General features: G+C 38.5%; 2 protein-coding genes and 1 long non-coding RNA gene across 3 annotated transcripts in view; 1 reads left to right on the plus strand and 2 right to left on the minus strand.

Moving 5' to 3' along the window:
* LOC309481669 (exostosin-1) overlaps positions 1-21,369 on the minus strand; it is a 429,414-nt gene that overhangs the window by 287,349 nt on the left and 120,696 nt on the right. The window lies entirely within an intron of this gene.
* Positions 1-21,369, minus strand: part of kcnk3a (potassium channel, subfamily K, member 3a) — a 334,357-nt gene that overhangs the window by 84,415 nt on the left and 228,573 nt on the right. The window lies entirely within an intron of this gene.
* Positions 8,748-12,492, plus strand: LOC309482959. Its single transcript, XR_014200460.1, has 3 exons — positions 8,748-8,843; positions 9,658-9,852; positions 10,793-12,492. It is a non-coding gene; the product is annotated as an uncharacterized lncRNA (long non-coding RNA).

Here is a 21,369-nt window from a genome sequence, read left to right on the forward strand (position 1 = left end):
TTAACTTTGAAATATGTATGATAAAATGTATACTTTAGTTTTTACAAAGAAAGATTACACTTGAATTGTTGTTGTAATTGTAACCTTTTTAATAAAAAATATATATTTACAAGGTAGATGTAAACCAACTATTAAAAGGTAAATATCCCTAAAAAGCCTTTTATTTAACTAATTTTTATTGTGTTTTATTAGTGACAAATTTGGGGAGAGGATACATATTCCAAAACTGAAAATATGAGAATTAACTGCACAATTACTAGACATGTTTTCCTTGGATATTATACAATTTGCAAGCACAATTTGTGGAAAATAAATAAATAAATGAGATGCTTCCAATTTGGTAGAAAATATATATATATATACATATATATATATATATATATATATATATATATATATATATATATATATATATATGTATATATATATATATATATATATATATATATATATATATATATTTGTGCTCTTGCATTCTTTCTTGTGGCTCAGTGACACACCTGAATGAATGGCTCATTAAGTATGCGGGCCCCATTTTCTCCTCAGGTGTGAACCACTAAATATGCATGATGGTGTTGGATCGTTGACGCCCACTCACATATTCACTTTCCAAACAGAAAGTGTTTTGCAAAATTTAAATCAATGTATTGTTTTATGTGAATGATTAGGGAGGATGATTTTCACATCATTTTGAAGAAAAAACGTACTCGGTTACTAACGTAACCTCGGTTCTCTCTAGAAGAGGGAACGAGTACTTGCGTAAGATATCTTACGCTAGGGGAAAACCTCTTTTCCTCGAGATATTGAAGCCAAAAATTATCCTTAATTTTGCAATAATGTAAAACGCATTGCAGCAGCATGCAGACATGGGCGAGACAGCTCGCGCGCCCATTGGCTGCTCTGCGGCAACTGCACCAGCCTATCGATAGAGTCTCCTCATGACGTCAGAACCAATGAGGGCGCTTCGCGCCCATTACGTCATGTCCCGCCGAAATCGGGTGGGGCCAGGGCTATAAATATGGCCCAGAAAGGCTGGTTTGGTCAGTTTTTCATCGCTGAAGCGAATCAGAACATGACGCATGCACGGCAAGATACGCAAGTACTCGTTCCCTCTTCTAGAGAGAACCGAGGTTATGTTAGTAGCCGAGTACGTTCTCTTACGAGAGGTCTCTCGTACTTGCGTAAGATATCTTACGCTAGGGGAACACAATGTAAAACGCCATGCGTGCTTGAGACATAACACTAAAGTCCCAAGGGCAGGTGCCCGGGGCTCATACAGTGCCTAATCACAAGGGACTCACAGAGAATCCAGGAAGAGGGGCTAGAATAGCATCATTCCTGTAATATAGAGCTCTGATAAGAGCATATTATATCAAGTGTTCCACACAGCCAGGGCGAACACGGCCTGGACTGATAGATATGGGGGACTTACGCACTGCCCACAGAAGTATATATACGATCAGTGATCGACGCTCTAGCGGTTTCAGCATCCTGAGCCGATAGGATTCGGGCGGGCAATACTGAAAATTTAAACCGAGAGCAACCTAGCTTGTAAAGCGGGAACCTCGAGGTTATAAAACCTTATAAATGTAGACGGGGAGGCCCAGCCTGCCGCCATACAGATATCTTGCAAGGCAATATCACTGGACCAAGCCCAGGACGAGGCCATGCCTCTTGTGGAGTGCACTTTGACACCTATCGGGCATTGCAGGCCCTTGGATGTGTAAGCTAGCGCTATAGCATCAACTATCCATCTGGATAGACTCTGTTTTGACGCAGCTAGTCCCTTAGAACGTCCGCTGAACAAAACAAAGAGCTGCTCCGTCTGTCTGAAAACAGATGAGCGAGACACATAGGCTCTTAACGCCCTGACCGGGCAAAGGAAGCCTGCGTCCCCTTCCTCCTCAGATACCGGCAGGGCCGACAGGGAGATAACCTGTGCCCTAAACGGTGTGTTGAGGGATTTAGGAACATATCCGTGCTTTGGTTTGTGTATGACTCTCGAGTCATTCGGCCCAAACTCCATACACGTCGCGCTCACTGAGAGCGCTTGCATATCCCCTATGCGCGAGCTTTGCGGGTTGGGGGGGAAAGGGGCGTCTTGAAAAAGACGCCCGGCTCTTTTAGTGCAATGAGAGTGTGTGTCGCGGCGGCGAACACACACACATACACAAAACACAGTAACAGAGAAAAGGATATGTACGCCGGAAAGCGTCAGCAGGAACGGCGACTGAAGGCGGCGAGTTGTCGACCGGCAGCTTCAGATGCAGACTAATCCCGCTGGGTGCTTGCAATCAGACGGCGCGGCTTCCTCTCAGGATCCAGCGATGCGTGAGCCCGCTGAAGAGATGAAAAACTGACCAAACCAGCCTCTCTGGGCCGTATTTATAGCCCTGGCCCCACCCGATTTCGGCGGGACATGACGTAATGGGCGCGAAGCGCCCTCATTGGTTCTGACGTCATGAGGTCTCGCCCATGTCTGCATGCTGCTGCAATGCGTTTTACATTATTGCAAAATTAAGGATAATTTTTGGCTTCAATATCTCGAGGAAAAGAGGTTTTCCCCTAGCGTAAGATATCTTACGCAAGTACGAGAGACCTCTCGTAAGAGAACTCTAGGCGACAACATCCATTAGTCAAAAGTCTTATTGACACATATTTAGTATGTGTTTTGTGGCCTTATTTCAGAAACTTTAGATTTACATTTTTTCAATAACCATGCATAAACATTATTCTCTCAAAAATACAAACATGTACATTCATGTTGCTCACATATTATGGTAGCCCTGTTTGTGCTAAATGGAGTGTAATTACACCTTTGCCATTAATACGTTTATAAGCAACTGAAAAAAGCACAAATGTCAGGGCATGTCAGAACATCTCAAGGACCCCAAAGAGTTAATTATTGTATGTGCATTGGCTCCTTTAGTTACACTCTAAGTAGATAGTTCTCGAGCGAGATCCCCATTTGTTAGAATCACTGCTGACGTACTGTACGTCTTCGTTCCCACCTCGGGGACAATATCTGATGTGGAAATTTGTTGGTAGACATATACCGTTAGACACTGATACAAAATAAAGTAAACAATCTAGTGAAAGAGTAAAAAAAAGAATGTATTTTACCCCGTCTAAAAGTCCACAGTGCCAAAGGGGTCCATAGTTGGAAGAAAAGCCTATAAAACAAAACTTTGTTACATGTTTGAATTTGATTAGAACTGGGCCAAAGCTTAGTGTGTGTGTGTGTGTTTGTGTGTGTGTGTGTGTGTGTGTGTGTGTGTGTGTGTGTGTGTGTGTGTGTGTGTGTGTGTGTGTGTGTGTGTGTGTGTGTGTGTGTGTGTGTGTGTGTGTGTGTGTGTGTGTGTGTGTGTGTGTGTGTGTGTGTGTGTGTGTGTGAGTGTGAGTGAGAGAGAGAGAGAGAGAGAGAGTGTGTGAGAGAGAAACAGTTAAAGGGAATAAGGACTGTGTGTGTGTGAGAGAGAATGAAAAAAGAATTTCTATGTTCAGCAAATTTCTTGTGGCCACTGTTTGGCCCTGGGGCTGAAGGCGGATCTGAAACATTAGTGTTGGTTATTAGGAACATTTAGAAGGAAACAAGGGATTTCACCTTCCGTCAGAGATGCCCTTTGTGCAGCGGTGTGTATGATTCTGGGTAAAGGACACATTCACACCTTAAATATAGTCAACAATATGCCCTTTCTCATTCCAAAATATGCAATTTATATGCTAATCTCAGTGACATTTTAGCATTGGAGATGTGCATTAGTAATGTTGTAAAGACCAGACCCAATTCAGGCTAGATCTTTATCCTTGTTCTGACTCAACTTCACCCAAAAGTATACTTCCAAAGTAAAACAGCAAGGCATAGACATGGAAATGGACGGATGATTGCTTTGGTCACAGTGCAGCCTTTTTGGGCCATCAATTTCGTCATAATATTAAAGCATTAACTTTGACACATGCAGAATTCAATTTTGGCATAGAAACAAGTGTAAGAAACATAATAGATTAAACTTCAAAACATTTAAAATACAAAATTTACTGGTTCATACTGTAAACTCCCTGTATACCTTGGGAAAAGATCAAGTACATGTTTGTTTTTTTTCACTTTGTTTCTTACTATTATAAATGTACAAGGTGTGTTATTCAGCCATCTGTTTCATTTCTTGCTGCATGAATATACGGATGGTGTTCAGAGCCAAAATAGCAGATGGAAAAAGCAAAACTATGTTGAAAAATGATGCATCGTCACTATTTCATTTCTAATAGCCTTACACATTTATCATGCTACCAATAAAATATTATCTTCATCTTTTGCACACACTGAAATGCAATGGTCCAAGTTGTTTTCCTAATGCATTTTGTGGCCTTTTTTTGAGAGGTAATTTAACCATCTGAAATTACTACAATTATCTATTTCGCTAAACTTCGGTTCAATAAAGATGTCACAACAAACGCAAAGCAAACACATTATGATCCGCGGCTTATTAAATCAACTGCACCTGTATGACTTTCTTTCTTCAGTGGTACATAAAGGTGAATTTCTGCAAAATATACTGCCCTCAATATTTGAATTTGAATTTTTAAGCTCCTGATAAGAAAAACATGACAAGAAAATCATAAAAGCAGTGCTCCATTCAACTCATGTGTTTGTATTCCAAATCATCTGAAGTCGGATGATATCTTTGTGGTGACGAACAGACTGAAAATCAGGTATTTATTAACTGACATTCTTCATATATTCAACGCTTTTTGGTAAATCTTGTGAAGAACATTTTACCCCAAACCAAAAAAACTAAATTTTAAAGACCCCCTGTGGTGAAAATCAACTTTTTATATGCCTGTGTGGTGTTTTTAATGTGCTTTAAGACAAACCATGTGCAAATTTATCAGTTAACACCATTGCTGAGTATTTTCTCCTTAACCCTCTGAGGTCGGCAAACGCGCCCCCGCGTTTTGCTGGATTTTCTTCACATTGTAGTACAATAAACTTAAATTACTCCGTCATTTATGGTTATACAGAAAAAAGAAATATAAAAAAAGAATCTGTGATATTTTCTACTTTTGTATGTGTCCACTTACAATCAAATCAAAACATAAAATAAAATAAAGAAAATAAACAGGGTGTGCGTTCTGCCTCTCCGTCGCGGTGAACTTTTTTTTCTTGAGCACGTCTATAAACTGAAACAAAACTCAGCGAATACTTGTCACACATTTATGAGCCATATACCTTTATACACATTTAAGTGTGTACTTTTAAATGATCGGATTCAAACTGAAAACAAATATTCTCTGTTTAAGTAATTTGTATAAAACCAACAGGATGTCCAGTATCTCAGACGCTTGCTAATTACTTTTAATTCGACCACGCCCACTCGCGCAAAAGTGATTCACATGCAAATTGTCCACATGCAACGCGAACGCCCTCGTTACCTCAAACACAAAACCCCAAAACACTTCACAAGTCTCTGCTTTTCGTCGAGTTTGGAAGACACGTCTGAGCTTACATTGGATTTACATCAGAAGAAGTAGAACGCGATTTGAAGACAAGAAAGATGTAAGGTAAGAAATTCTTACTTATTAGTTTATGGTATTGTTGCATAAACTTCACATTGCAGTTGAACTGTTGCTAGATATATGGTGAATATTATACTATTTAGACCCGTGTTTACTGTTAAATACTGTTTGTGGATATCTGCTCAAACATAGATATGTATAACCATAATGTTTAATATTTTGGAGCGCGATCGCGTTTGAATGTATCATATTTTGGAGCGCGATCACGTTTGAATGTATCATATTTTGGAGCGCGCTGTGGGTTTGAATGTATCATATTTTGGAGCGCGATTGCGTTTGAATGTATCATATTTTGGAGCGCGATCGCGTTTGAATGTATCATATTTTGGAGCGCGATCGCGTTTGAATGTATCATATTTTGGAGCGCGATCGCGTTTGAATGTATCATATTTTGGAGCGCGCTGTGGGTTTGAATGTATCATATTTTGGAGCGCGCTGTGGGTTTGAATGTATCATATTTTGGAGCGCGCTGTGGGTTTGAATGTATCATATTTGGAGCGCGATCGCGTTTGAAAGGAAAAATGCACCAAACATTAGGCTTTATGTTTTTACTATTATCTCATTTCATATCATCATAACGAATGGAAACATTTGAAGTAACATAAGATAATCAATATATTTTTCTCTAGCATTGTTACTGAAATCTTTTGGAAGATTTATAGGCTGCTATAGGTTATTGTTATAATTATTTTATGCAGTACTGCGCATAGCTTATGCCTACAAGGCACAACAAACATGGTGTTCATTATATTATATATTGTTGGAAACATTTGTGTGTGTGTGTGTGTATTCTGTGAATTTTAAAAAGCAATTTTAACCAGAAAAATCTAAAATGTATTCCCAAAATCGTGCAGGCCTAGTTTCTCTTGATACCAGTATGTTTACTTTTTTTCATTTCTTTCAGGGACCAGATGCAACTGAGTCCTGCTGACTTCAACATTCACATGAGTCTCTGTACATGAACATGGTAAAGTGAAAATCAAACACCTTGGAAATGAAAGGTATGTACAATGTTTTTAGGAATGGCACAAAGGTCTCTGTCTTTGGATCATTGTTTTCAACGTGCTCTTTTGTAATTTGTTGTGTATTTTGGGATTATGTCGTGTTGTAAATAAATCCAAACAATCTAAAAGCCATTCTTTTTTAAATCTCCTCATTCTTTGTGCAAGGTTGCTCTGAATGACAGGGCCTGATAGCTCCTAATAGGGCAGTTAGGGGAGTGTCTTTGTCGTTCCCAGGTGTTGAGGGCTTACATATTCATGAGATGATCACGCCTCTTTGCATATGGCTTTCTCACACAAAACACGTCTTAGAAATTTTAAATCAATATATTGTCTTATCTGAATGAGCAGTCAGGGTGATTTTCACATAGTTTTGGAGCAAATATTCTAGGCTACGTGATACAATTTTCAAAAGTCTTGTGAAGAAATAATCAGTATGGGTTTCATGGCCTTATTTCAGTGACTTTTTTTTGTGGTATTTTCACAAACCACGCATAAATGTCATTATCTCAAAACTACAAACTTTTACATACATGCTGCTGATATATTATTGTAGCAGAGTTTGTGCTTAATACAGTGTAATAAGACTTTAGCCATGACAATGTCACAAGTAACAGAAATAAGCACAAATGTCAGAGCATGTCAGAACACCTCCAGGGCCAGAAAACAGCTCAGACCTCAGAGGGTTAAAACTGCAGAAGAGAAGTCTCAGAAACGCAGTTTGACACAACGAGTTCCTACCATCACAAACATGTAACCAATCCCGTCACGAGCGAGGCGAGAGATGGCGAACGGGAACATGGTTTGTGTAACATTAGCAACACATTATTAGTGTTTTGATTACAGTCAAGCCAAAGGCTAATCATATCAGTTACTGTTATGTGTCTGACGTTGTAGAGAGCGATACATAAAACACATTATACTGACACATCGACTTGTACACGAACCTGTATAATTCTCTCTTCCTCTTCTTCTTCTGAATAAGTTTCTGGTTCAAACATATATGGCTGTGTTAAACCAATTCCACTTGGCATTGTGTAGCATTTACTACAGTTGACAGAGTGGATCAGGTGGATCACTTTTATGATTCTTTCATTGTGCTTTTGCATCTTTTTTTCTTTCTTTCTTGAGCTTGAAAGCTCGAATTCCCATTTATTGCAATTATATGAAAAAGAGCAACCAGGAGGTTTTTCAAAAATTCCTCATTTTGTATTCTATGGAGGACATTGATTGGCAAAATGGCAAAATGTTAATTTTCAGGTTATCCTTTCTCTTTAGCCTCCAAGGCAAGTAAAGTTGCTGAAGGCTCGACCACTCTCTCGACTGCAATGTTTTAGAAACAACTGGTGTACAAGTAAACCACATTAAGAAGAACCTGTGACAAGTGATCTGAACACTTCATCTGATGATGTTGGCTTTTAATGGTGCCATTGCTGTGTTTAATTGTGAGACCTTAAGTAAATGGTGCCAATAACCCCTTGCATACGTTTCAATGGGAGTTACAAAGTTGCTAAATTTTCCATATTTGAATCATCTTACATTTCAAATATATTTAAAAATTGCAAAAGAACTGCACACCAAGCAAGACAAGAAATATACTGTACTTCTTTAGGAATAAATCCATGAGCATGCTGGAAACCCACTGAAAACGTTTCATAAAAATAAATGAGCAAAAGCGTCCTGATTAAAGATCTTTTATTGTTTCCCCACCCATAGCCCTGTAACACTTCACGGAGTGTGTTCGTTCTTCAGGAATCTAGCTGCTGTTGGGCAAATCTGTTGTAAATGTGCTGCTTGTTTGTAATTTGTCCCTGGTAAATGATGCTATGAACAGGGAAGGAAAAACTGCAGGCTGTATTGTGGTATTTATGAGCTTCTTGTGCTTCAGGCTAGCTCATATCATAACCCCTAGCTCACACAGCCAGAGATCGGTTCTGCTCTGTTCAGTAGTTCTGGTACAATCTTTCACTCCAAAGCAGGAGGGAAAAGAAAGAGTATGAGCACCACACAATACCACACAAAATCTGAGGGAATTGACAGCCTGGATTAGATTTACCTTGGCCATCACTGCTTAGAAGGATAATTTACTAATAAATTAATATTCTACTCAACCTTATGCCATTCCAAACCATGTGACATTCTTTCTTGTGACATTCTTTCTTATGACATTCATTCAAGTCTTATGATCTGTATATTCATGATGCTTTTTTGTTGTCATTTTGGAGCACCATGTTTTGTGTTCCATGAGTCATACAGAACAGCATGACGGTAAGTAAATTAAAGCAGCATTTTCATTTTTGGGTGAAAACACGGCACAGAATGAAAGGGCAATAAGCTGTAATAAAAATAAAAATAATGGAGATAAATCTGGCATGAGTGGGTATGAGTGAGAATGTTTTGGGATTGCTGAAACCAAGTTGGACAGAAAAAGGTACATGTGACCTTTAATTTCCATGGCAGCAGTGCGGTCACTGGTTTAAGCAAGTCATTATGGCAGTGATTAACTGCTGACAAACTTTCCAGAGAATAGCAGCATATGCAAATCAGAATAACTATCACCACAGAGACCAATTACACACCGAGACGATTTTGAAGCAAATTACTGAGGTGCCTGCTGGGAGATTCCCTGCTGGGAGAAGAATAAAAAAAATAATAACCTACAATGTAAAAAGTGACATGTTGTACAAAGTGACTGAAAAGTTTGTAACCCAGCTGCACTCGTTTGAAGCCAAACCAGTATTTTGTTTAAAAAAATCGAGTTTAAAATAAAATAAAAATCTGGATTTTCATTTGTTCGTTTGCCTAAGGTGTTCCTTGGGAATGAAACATTTCATTTGTGACAATTTGACCTTCAAATTGAAAATAGAAGTTACACTTTATTTTAAGGTGTCCTTGTTACAGTGTCATTATACATTTAAGTGCTGAGTAATATTAATTAACTACATGCAGCTGTTTAGGGTTGGTTGCATGTACAGTAATTATGCTATAATTTTTTGGTAACACTTTATTATGTATAAGTATAATATACTGATATAAAAGACAAGCAGACTCCTCCATGTGTTCTGGAACATTCTGCCAACAGAAATGCTGGAAAATCCAACAACTGTTCATTCTTTGACCTAAAAAACGGATAATATCTGGAATACACCTGTTCTCCTGCTTCCTTCCACACTTCAACACTGGGTCCACAGTACTGTCCCACCTCAATATGATGCTTCAATCTTTTTCACCTTCATCTGAAGCTGAGATACCTCTTCACTTGGTGAACGACATGGGGGTGAGTAGATAATGAGAGGATTTTCATTTTGGGGTGAACTCTCCCTACTATAGAGTGCAACAGTTGGGTTCCGAAAAGAAAAGAAAAAAAACATTAATTTTCTCCATAATGAAATTGATTTTGAACTATAACTTATAAACCTTTAAAAGACAGACCTACTGTGAGCTACAAGGTTGCTCACAGTAGGTATTTGTGGTATCAGTGGTATTTGCTTCTGCTGAAGAGATCAGCCTGCATAATTTCAACTTAGTTTTAAAATAATCATGATTAACAGTGGAATTTCTGGTGAACATCTACATTACCCATGATGCTGTACAGAAAAATTCACCAATCAGAGAGTCGAAAAAAGCAACACACTTTAGCTCCGCCCACTCCCATGAAGCACTGTGAATGATGTAATCGAGTTTGCTCTCTACACTCTCAAAATACTTAAATGTTTGTATATATATATGCATATTTTGCAATAAACTTAAAACATTTATTTTATTTATTTTTTTACAAATAATCGCCATTTTTTATTTAGTGGTTTTATGTTTCTCCATAGTTTTTAATTAACTTATGTTGTCCGCAATGCTTCATGGGATTGCAGTTTTTTTTCCCTCACTAAAACCGTTAAGTACACAGTCTTGTACCTTTGTCTTTTTGTCAGATTTTCAAATAATTTTTGCTTCAAATCAAAGTGTGTAAGGTTGTGATTCACCTTGTTGCTGATTGGCTTGGTTCATGGTCTCTCTAATGAAGACTATTTTAAATAAAAATAAATAAAAAAACCTCCAGAACCAGTGGAGCTGAAAAAGGGGACGGGCACTGTTGCACTCTATACACTTCAAAACAAGTACATATATTCTGTCATTTTTCTCTGTATCTTTTTTTATCTCTTTACCTGTACAGCTGCATCACACACCTGTTTCTCTCACTAACACTATTGTAAATGTCACAGACCCTCTCCCATAAGATATATTCCTGACAGCAGAGCCAAATCTGACAGTGGGCCTGGAGCCAGAATCATGCAGCATCCCAGAATAGAACACACCTGCACTGCGGACCTTTACGAACCAACTGCAGCGAACAACAGTGGGGTACAGCACAGGTCTCTCACCTGTTCCCCACAATTTCTGAAGCTCAGATGCGTGCGCACACACACGCATCCTTCCTCAACTACAGTTCCTGGTCTCTACTGCTATATTCTCAAAGGGTTCAAACTAAGGGTACGTTTACACGACAACGATATGCTTAAAACGGATACGTTTTTCCTTTGAGTTTTCCGCGTACAGACGACACAATTGTCAACGATCCCCATTCACACAGATCCGCAAAAAGGGCGGAGCCAGGCTAAACCAAAACTCCTTTGTCGTCTAAACGAATGGCAAAAACGCATACAAAGTTTTACGATTTTAGTTAAAGGCAATTCCCACTTTGGTGTGTAAATTATTCTTAACTTACATTCTGTGTCAATACTATTCCATCTTCAAATACAAAGCTGTGTGGCTCTTAACATGAAACCTGTTTCAAGTGAAATTAAATAAGTGATCACCATAATCAAAGCCCTATAGAGAGACAATAATGCAGCTCAACATGAGCAGTTAACTACGGAGCCCCCGTCAGGGTCATGTAGGTGATATGTTATGTTCTTGGTTGTTTCAATATCAAAAGTAGCAGTCATAGCAAAAATATATATACTGTACCTTACGGGTACATATTACTACTTACTATTAACACAGGTTGAAGATCCGAAAGCAGTTTTTTTTAGGGGCAATGCAGAATCATAATCCACATAACAGGCATAGGGTCAATACCCCAAAAAATCCATATAACAACAGAGTCCAAGACAGGCAAACAAGGAAATCCAGGGAGACAGGGAGAAGATCAAAACCATAACATGGAAACCAGAAAAAAAGCGCTCAGAATTGCAGTGTAACACAAACAAGACTTTGCAAAGTGCGAGGGGAAACACAGAGCTTATATAGGCCAACATTTACCAGCAAATGACACACAGGTGGAAGTGACCAAACAAAAATGAGTCCAGGCAATGGGTTATGGGAAATTAAGTTCGTAATGGGAAAGCAAGGGAGACGGGAGGAGTGCCCAATGATGGAGATCATGTGCAGTCCAGCTGGTGGATGTAACATACATTTACACGACAACAATGTACTAAAAACTGAAAGGTTTTTTCTTTGCATTTTTTTGCATACAGTCGTGTCATTGTCAAAACAATCCCCATTCACACAGATCCGCGAAAAATTACTAAAACACTGTGCTGTGCATGCCAGGCCAGTAGTTGGCGATGTCACTTTGTAAAGAAACACTACACAGCTATGTACTGAACACGTAATACGCATGCGCATGACGTCATTGTTTTCACAAATTCATGTTTTTGTAGTTTACACAGAGAGGATGACGGTATCGTTTTCAAAAACTTGCACTTTGAGACCCGTTTTCAAAAGTTTGTGTTTTCAGGCCCCCAAAGCGCTGTTGTTGTGTAAATGAACGGCCAAAACACATAAAAAGTTTTACGTTTTTAGTTGAAATTGTCCTCTAAGGTACTAAAAGGTAGATAAGGTACAAAGTTGTCCCTTTAAGAGTACTGCCCCAGTGAAAAGCTGCTGTAGGCCTACCCCTAAAGGTACACATTGTGTAATGATTGACATTGTAAAAGTTTTAAAAAGTTTAAGTTAAAGGAGAAGTTCACTTTTGAAAAAACTTTTGCTGATAATTTACTCACCCCCATGTCATCCAAGATGTCCATGTCTTTCTTTCTTCAGTCGAAAAGAAATTAAGGTTTTTGATGAAAACATTCCAGGATTTTTCCACATATTATGGATTCCATTGGGACCCAAACGGTTCAAGGTCCAAATGACAGTTTCATTGCCGCTTCAAAGGGCTTTAAACGATACCAGACGATGAATAAGGGTCTTATCTAGCGAAACGATCGGTCATTTCAAAAATAAAATAAAAAGTTGACGTTTTATAAGCACAAATGTTCGCCTTGCTCTGTTCTGTGATGCGCGTTCGTGACGTCACGTAATACGCAATTACGTTGAAAAGGTCAAGTTTGATGTGTTTACAAATGTGCGGAAGGAGGACCATATAAACATTTTCAAATGTATTTGTGTCAGTTTATCGTTTAAAATGCCCATTTCGTGTGCGCATCCTGAGTGTTTTAATATTAAAAAGCCAAAAAGAACATTTTCTTCAATTTTTCAAGCGTGACCTTTTCAACGTAATTGCGTATTACGTGACGTCACGAACGCGCATCACAGAACAGAGCAAGCCGAACATTTGTGCTTATAAAACGTCAACTTTTTATTTTATTTTTGAAATGACCGATCGTTTCGCTAGATAAGACCCTTATTCATCGTCTGGTATCGTTTAAAGCCCTTTGAAGCGGCAATGAAACTGTCATTTGGACCTTGAACCGTTTGGGTCCCAATGGAATCCATAATATGTGAAAAAATCCTGGAATGTTTTCATCAAAAACCTTAATTTCTTTTCGACTGAAGAAAGAAAGACATGGACATCTTGGATGACATGGGGGTGAGTAAATTATCAGCAAAAGTTTTTTTAAAAGTGAACTTCTCCTTTAAATGAATTATCTGATTTCTTTCTTTATTGAAATTGTTATGGCTGCTAACCTGAACATCTACAATCAAGTTTCCTGAAAGGCTCCTTCTTAATTTAATTTCACAACCATGCAACATATATTGACTCCTTACTTTTTAGAAAGTTTGTTTTCTGAATCATGCACACATTCACAACAATTAACACAGATACAGCTGGTACTCCTGGAGCTTGCTGCAGAAAACTAAAAGAACATAAGCACACTGATTTTGGCAATGTCTTTGCTAAAGTTTTAACCCTGAGGTTAAGTGCTGGAGTGAATCATTAAGATGTGTGCTAATGTTAGCAGGCTAATTTACTGCTTGGCTTGTTACAGTCAGCTTCCATCTGCACCTTCAACTTCGGCCAGGACTGCTCCTGGAGACCTTCCAGACATCACTCACATATGCATCGCACCGAACTCAAGCACAGCCACAAACCATTCACCAAGGAATGGTTACTTTGCATACTTCCACGGCTGGAAAAAGTATGGCAGAAATGGAGGAAATATTTTCATACATTTAACACTGATAAAGGTTGAAGAGATTCTACACCATAAACTCTGTAAAGCGCTGTCAGTGTTGAGTTTGCGCTTTTAATTATTATTTTCTTTGTACTTTTTACATTCCAAATAATGGAATTTCCATAATATTCTTCTTTATTTTATATTAATGTAAAAATGCCTCTATTATGCTATTTTAAAGGTTTGTTTTGAAGGTCTCCTACTATAGGTCAAAAAACACATCCGAGGTCAAAAAACACTTTCATTTTCTTATAATATACATTTAATGTCACCTCATTTCTCAAAGAGTCTGAAATGATTCATGGAAGCAGTTTGAAGATTCAGTTTCTCTAAACCCCTCCTTTCTGAGATTATACTCTGCTCTGATTGGCCAGATGGCCCAGTCTGTTGTGATTGGTCTACTACCGCTTACAGGTCATGTCGGAAACGAAACGTCCATTTTCATAACTGAATTTCATCTCCGGAGGCTTCTTCAAATCCCCAGAGATTGTAAGGACAGAAAAGAGGGCGTCGATTTTACCTTATCAATTTCAGCCCAAGTTCGATGATTAAACCCTGGAAGAAATAGTCAATCAACCAGAAACTCCATCGCAAGCACGTCTTGAGCAGGACGTTTCTCAGTGGTAAGCTTCTTAGTTTGTGGTACATTATGAGATGTGATAGCAATGTTTTGAGGTACATGGGTGTGGGAACTGTCTCACAGTTTGACATTACTGGGGATGTTTACAGAGAGAATACTTGAGCAAGTTAGCGAGGACAACCGTGGACATCCATTTTTACATCCTATTATGATACAGATAGTGCTCCACTCTATTATAATAATAAAGACTCTAATAAAGAGAAATTACACTTATGTAAGCTAACCGGGCCCACAGCTAAATAGTAAACACTTACCCACACAATAAAGGTACATACACAAACGTGAATGAATCATAAAATATTATAAAACCTTGCTCCATCCTTTATAATTACTCAGAGTAAAAGGGGACGACAGACAATCTGTATTAATGGACATAATTTTAGGAGCTGTGTGTCGTTTGAAGGTTTCAGATCACTTACTGTTCTCCACCGGAGCTGTTCCCGTAAGTTTTCCCCGAGACATTTCGAGACTCACACATATAAGTAAATGCAGTAGTCAATCCCAAAAACTGATAGTGTGAACGTAGTCTTGGAGACCAGAAACAGAGAAAGAGAGAGCTTGGTGAAAAAACTGAGGATTATTTGAGTTTTACACATTTTGATGTATTTTTCTCAAGACAATTTAAGCAATATGGTCTAGTATACACATTATTTACCAACAGCTGTGCGCTTGTCACAGTGAGGTATGACCAAATATTTGCAGCCCCAATTGTTTCTCTGCTTTCCTCATCTCTCTCTCTCTCTCTCTCTCTCTCTCTCTCTCTCTCTCTCTCTCTCTCTCTCTCTCTCTCTCTCTCTCTCTCTCTCTCTCTCTCTCTCTTACACACTTCCTTCCATTCAGTAAATTAATAATTACTGAAGCAGATGAAGGCAGTATTGGCTTGGTTATTGCTTAAGTCAGTGTTATTTGCAGGCTGGGCTTCACTCATGATTCAATGAAACAAGCTTTTTAGCTAAACAACCTCTCAGGAATGCTTCTCACTCACTGTGTGTATGCGTTGGCTATGTGTCCCGGCCCAGTCTGGTAGGAGAATGGATCTTCTGGCATTGATGTACCAGTACAGATGCATCAGAAAGAGAGAGCGGAGGAGAGAGAGGCTCTTTTGGCAGACGGGTGTCTTGATAATCCCATCATCTGCAGTTCAAATCCAGAGTGGCAGACCAGGGAGTCTTCTTTTCGCAGGCTTATCTTTTCATACTTCTTTTTCTCTGAACCTTTCCATCATGTCTGGCCAAACAGGTCACAAATCTAAAAGTGTCCTGTAGTGCTGAAACTCTTGTGGTCATGATATTTTTGCAAGACAGCACAGCAGTACTGTTAAATTTGAGGTAAGTTTAGGTTTATGCCTTTTTTTTTGTTTTTGTTTTTTGTATAAAATAATGTAATGTAATAATAAAAAGTATGTAATACAACTATATATATATATATATATATATATATATTATAATTCATAACTTTTAATTTAAGAGGCTTATTTATTTCACTTTTGGTGTGAAAGGGCTTTTACATTTTCAAATTAAAAGAACTTTTTAAAAGCAAGCCCATGCAGCCCAGGTAAGAAAAAGTAGCACAAAAGTAACGTAAAACATTACTTTCCATAAAAAGTAACTAAGCTACGCAATTAGTTACTATTATTAATTACTTCTAAAAGTAACTTTCTCCAACTCTGGTCATGTCTGAATGTTGGATGACTCAATGGGTTGATGTCAATGCTGGATTTATGGCATGCTGATGTGGCTCAATAAGCATTAGCACTTCCAGCAGTGTTTTGTTATCATCACACTCCTTCTCCTAGCATCTTGAGTCGGGTCATGGACCCGGATTAGAGCAATAGAAATAGATCACAGATCATGTCTCTAATGTGTCCCAAATGAAAATGAAATACGGAGAGGAACAGCCTTCATAAACAAAGACAGGTAATGTAAAGTTGGTTTTGTGTGTGTGTATATATATATATATATATACAGTACTGTGCAAAAGTCTTACGGTGCGTTAACTTTTGGAGGCTGGCTCCATTTATTATCAAAACAAAAATAAATGACAGATTAGGTGGGTGTTGGCAAGGGTGAACCTCGCACCGGGCTGTACAGCGCGGGCTCGTCAGGCAGCGACCACTCGAGGCCGAGGCCTTATACGGACTACGCTGTCCTCGTCAGCGTCCTCACCGTTAGGTCCACCAAACCTAGCTCCTGGAGCAAATTGTGAAACTCCTGAAACCCTCCGGAGGGTCTGGTGGACCCGAGTACAGCGACGATGTCCCTTCGCAGCTGTTTCTGCTCTCCAGAGCATATACGAGCGGTGACTCTCTCGATTAATGCTAACGCTAATGCTCGATAAACATCTAAAAAAGATGGCTGCCAACGGGTTTCGAAACTTTCGCCTCTGACGCGTGGAAATTTTGCTTCAAACTTTTGTTTTTACGCGCGTCAATTTCGCTCTTGACGCGCAAATTAACAAAAAGTGGTCAAGCGTATAACTAGACACGGCAGGCGCGAATTTGACGCGCTATTCGCGTCCAGTGTGAACGCACAGTTAGGCATGTTAATACCCCCCCCCCTTTTTTTAAAGTCAGTTATTTATATAACTTTCAGACCTTAGTTTCAGTAGTCATGTCAAAGCAATAACTAAATCAGCATACTATCATCTAAAAAATATTGCAAGAATTAGATGCTTTGTTTCCAGACAAGATTTAGAGAAACTTGTGCATGCTTTCATCACCAGCAGGGTGGATTATTGTAATGGACTCCTCACTGGCCTTCCCAAAAAGACCATAAGACAGTTGCAGCTCATACAGAACGCTGCCGCCAGGATTCTGAGCAGATCCAGAAAATATGAACTTATCACACCAGTCCTCAGGTCTTTACACTGGCTCCCAGTTAGATTTAGGATTGATTTTAAAGTATTATTACTGGTATATAAATCATTAAATGGCCTAGGACCTCAATACATTGCAGATATGCTCACTGAATATAAACCCAACAGATCACTCAGATCATTAGGATCACATCAGCTAGAAATACCAAGGGTTCACTCTAAGCATGGTGAGTCCGCTTTTAGCTACTATGCCAGCCGCAGCTGGAACCAGCTTCCAGAAGAGATCAGATGTGCTCCTACAGTAGCCACATTCAAATCCAGACTCAAAACACTTCTGTTTAGCTGTGCATTTACTGAATGAGCACTGTGCCGCTGTTCGTCCGACTGTTTGTACTGTACTGTATTTTATTTATTTTTTCTAAACTGTTTTAATTATTCTTATTTCTTTTTATCATTTTAATTTCTTCTATGTAAAGCACTTTGAATTGCCATTGTGTATGAAATGTGCTATATAAATAAACTTGCCTTGCCTTGCCTATATCTTTTGCTGTAGTGTGTCAGTAGGAAATATCAGTTTACATTTCCAAACATTATTTTTGCCATTAATTGTAATAATCCAGTGAGATTTGTGTATGCACAAGGAGTCTGACAACAGCCGGTATGATCTGATCTCAGCATCATCGAGTCCGTCTGTGATTACATGAAGAAACAGAAAAAACTGAGACAAACTAAATCCAGAAGAACTACGGTAACGTCTCCAAGATACTTGAAGAAGCACTTGTCTGTGCAGTTAAATCAATAATACTGAATATCGATTGTCAAGTCAAGTCACCTTTATTTAAATAGCTTTTTTTTTTACAATACAGAGAGTTTCAAATCAGCTTTACCGTGATAACAGGAAAATAATGCAACAAAGTTGGTTTCTGCAGTACAGCAGCTCTAGAAGAAAATAGCATCATTGTCCAGCTTAAGTAAGTTCAGTGATGGCTCATTTTATTGTAAAAAAAAAAAAGTTATTAATTTAATTAATTTATATATATTACTTAATTTATTCATTTATGTCTTTTAAACTCCAACTGTGGCAAGACAGTGGCAATATTTGACACATTTTAAATGTTTTACAAATATCTGTAGGTAAACAAGGCTTTTAATGTTATGTTAGTGCATATTAATTAAACTATTTTTACTGTACTTTATTTTTTATTTGTTGCACATTTTGATTATTCTTGACTTCAGTGCTATTTGGCTGAAATTATACTTCTTCTGGTGGACCTTTAACCCATTACAGAGCAAAAGCATACATATTAATATACACAGTAAATATCATCAAAGGGATGATAAATATTAGGATATATATGCCTGATATTGTTCAGCTATATCACTGAGTCTTAGTCGCTACTCACTCCATAGAGGCAGACAGATAATCCAAATCACGTTTCGCCACATACAGTAACTGTGTGAGCTAATCCTCAATGCATATTATCTCTCTCGGCCTTCCTCTCAGAGGAAATCAGTGTGTGTGTGTACGTGTCCAGGCTGAATGGCCATGACAGACAGATAGAGGCGCTTTCATTCTCCATCCTGTGATCCTGCTTGTCCCATTAACAAAGCAGATACATTCTGTCAGAGTGCAGTTTATCCCGCAGCTTTTCCCTGTTTCACCGAGGGCTGAGCGGCTCTACTAACTGCCTTTGTCACACACATAATGCTGCGAGCTCTTCTGAGGGCCACTCGGGGATCACCACACACAGAGAATCCACAGAGGAGCTTCAGTCACAATGACAATTCAATTGAGGGGCTCTAAGCTGTGTGTGTATGTGTGTGTGTGAGGCTTTGAGTGCGTTTACATGCCATTTAATCTATGAAGATGCTCAGGTAGGCTATTCTGGGTGAATGAATTGATCAAGGAGCATCTGGATGAATCGATTTTAAGAATGAAGAAGCCGTTCAGATTAGTGTTACATTTAATATAGCCAAATATTGACCCTTGTGCTGTGTTGAAAACCCTTACAAACACTTCTGGTGTTACTGGTCAAAAATGACTTGCCTGCAAAAAATTGCTTATAAATCTCTCGTTATGCTACCTTATCGCTAAATATTGGATTTAATCTTTTTGTCAGCTTGTTTTCTTTCAATTAGGACAGGTTTTGTGTTTATTTTTGGAACTGATCGATCTTAGGCCTTATTTATCCGAGCTTATGTGCCTCCGTTTTTGAGTGAAAAAAGTGTTATTTGTGGATAATCTTGTCAATTTTACATAAAATATGAAAACAATTAGCATTATCACACTAGTGTGTTTCAATGTTTAACCATTAAATTTGGTTTGAAATGTTTGTTTGTTTGTTTTTTTGTACAAAATTACCCAAAGTCACCCTTCTGGTTTTTCCGGTAAAAAATGACCCACCTAAAAAAAAATAGGTTATAAATCACTCGTTACGCTATTTTATCACCAAATATTTGATTCAATCTTTTTGTCAACTTGTTTTCTTTCAGTTAAGACAGGTTTTGTATTTATTTTTGAAATTCTTGAAATTTGATTGATCGTAGGCCTCATTGAACTGAGCCTCACTGATTTGAGGATAAAGTTCATCTCTGTGAAAAAGAAAGCCTCTAATACTCAAAATAGTGTGTGTGTGTGTGTGTGTGTGTGTGTGTGTGTGTGTGTGTGTGTGTGTGTGTGTGTGTGTGTGTGTGTGTGTGTGTGTGTGTGTGTGTGTGTGTGTGTGTGTGTGTGTGTGTGTGTGTGTGTGTGTGTGTGTGTGTGTGTGTGTGTGCGCGAGTATGCATGTATCCACTAAGCGGCAACCTTCTGGTCTCTCTCTTGAATCCAACACGGAAGTGACTTAAACTGCAATTCATCGACTGGCCACTAGAGACAGGCTTCAAAAGAGAGTCAATCCCATAGACGCCCCATGCTAATATATTAAAATGAGTTTACAGCCTCATACAAAAAGTGATTTTGGTCTATATAGCTAATTTTGCCCTTCATGACAACTGAACAGATTTTTTTTAACTCATCCGTTTAAATGATATTTTAGTGGCCACTTGAGTGACAGGTGGATTCCCGCTGCTGTCACAACTAGCCGTTTGTCTGCTGTCTGTTAGCGTCACGTCACCTCAGCTAAACTCTTTGCCTATTTTCTCTCGTTTATACGGGAGTGACGCGCTGCCAAGATGGCGACGGCCGGCTCCGCCCACTTTGGGCTTCTAAAATGCTCTTCAGAAACCTACGGGTGACGTCACGGACACTACGTCCATATTTTTTTTACAATCTATGGTATCCACACATGCACAGATCCGAGGCCTTTATTTTTGCAAGCCCACATGTGAACATGAAAATGATGAATACACTGCTGAACACTAATTGTTTCTCAGATTTTCAATGGGTAGTCATTTTTGACCAATTTAAGCTCAGATCAATGAGGCCTATGATCAATCAGTTTCAAAAATAAATACCAAACCTGTTGTAATAAAAAAAAAAAAAAAAAAGTTGACCATTTTTTTTTAATCCAATATTTGGTGATAAAATAGCATAACGAGTGATATTTAAGATATTCAAAAACCACTTGCACAGTGTGATATATTTCATGCAGTTGTGTACTTATATTATCCCAAAAGTTCCCAAGGATTTGTAAATTGTAAATCCAGAGAAATTCCAGTTTTAAATAACGGCTCGTCCCTTGTAATTGTCGCCTATCAATGACGTAGTATCTGCGCTATCCTCGGTTTCCGCTTGCCTCATAGTGGCTGTGCAGAGTGTGAACATGATGGTTATTGTAAGGCTGCGTCTGAAATCGCATACTTCACTTATTTTGAATACTTCACGAGCGCTACAAAGTATGTAATATATAGTATGAATGTGTGTAATATGAATGTAATCTGGACGTACTACATTTGTCATGTTGTCATCATCATGTGACCTACCAGCTTCAGATGCGTCGCG

This window comes from Leuciscus leuciscus (genome assembly GCF_965113295.1).
Source record: "Leuciscus leuciscus genome assembly, chromosome: 19".
In the NCBI taxonomy this organism is placed as follows: Eukaryota; Metazoa; Chordata; class Actinopteri; order Cypriniformes; family Leuciscidae; genus Leuciscus; species Leuciscus leuciscus.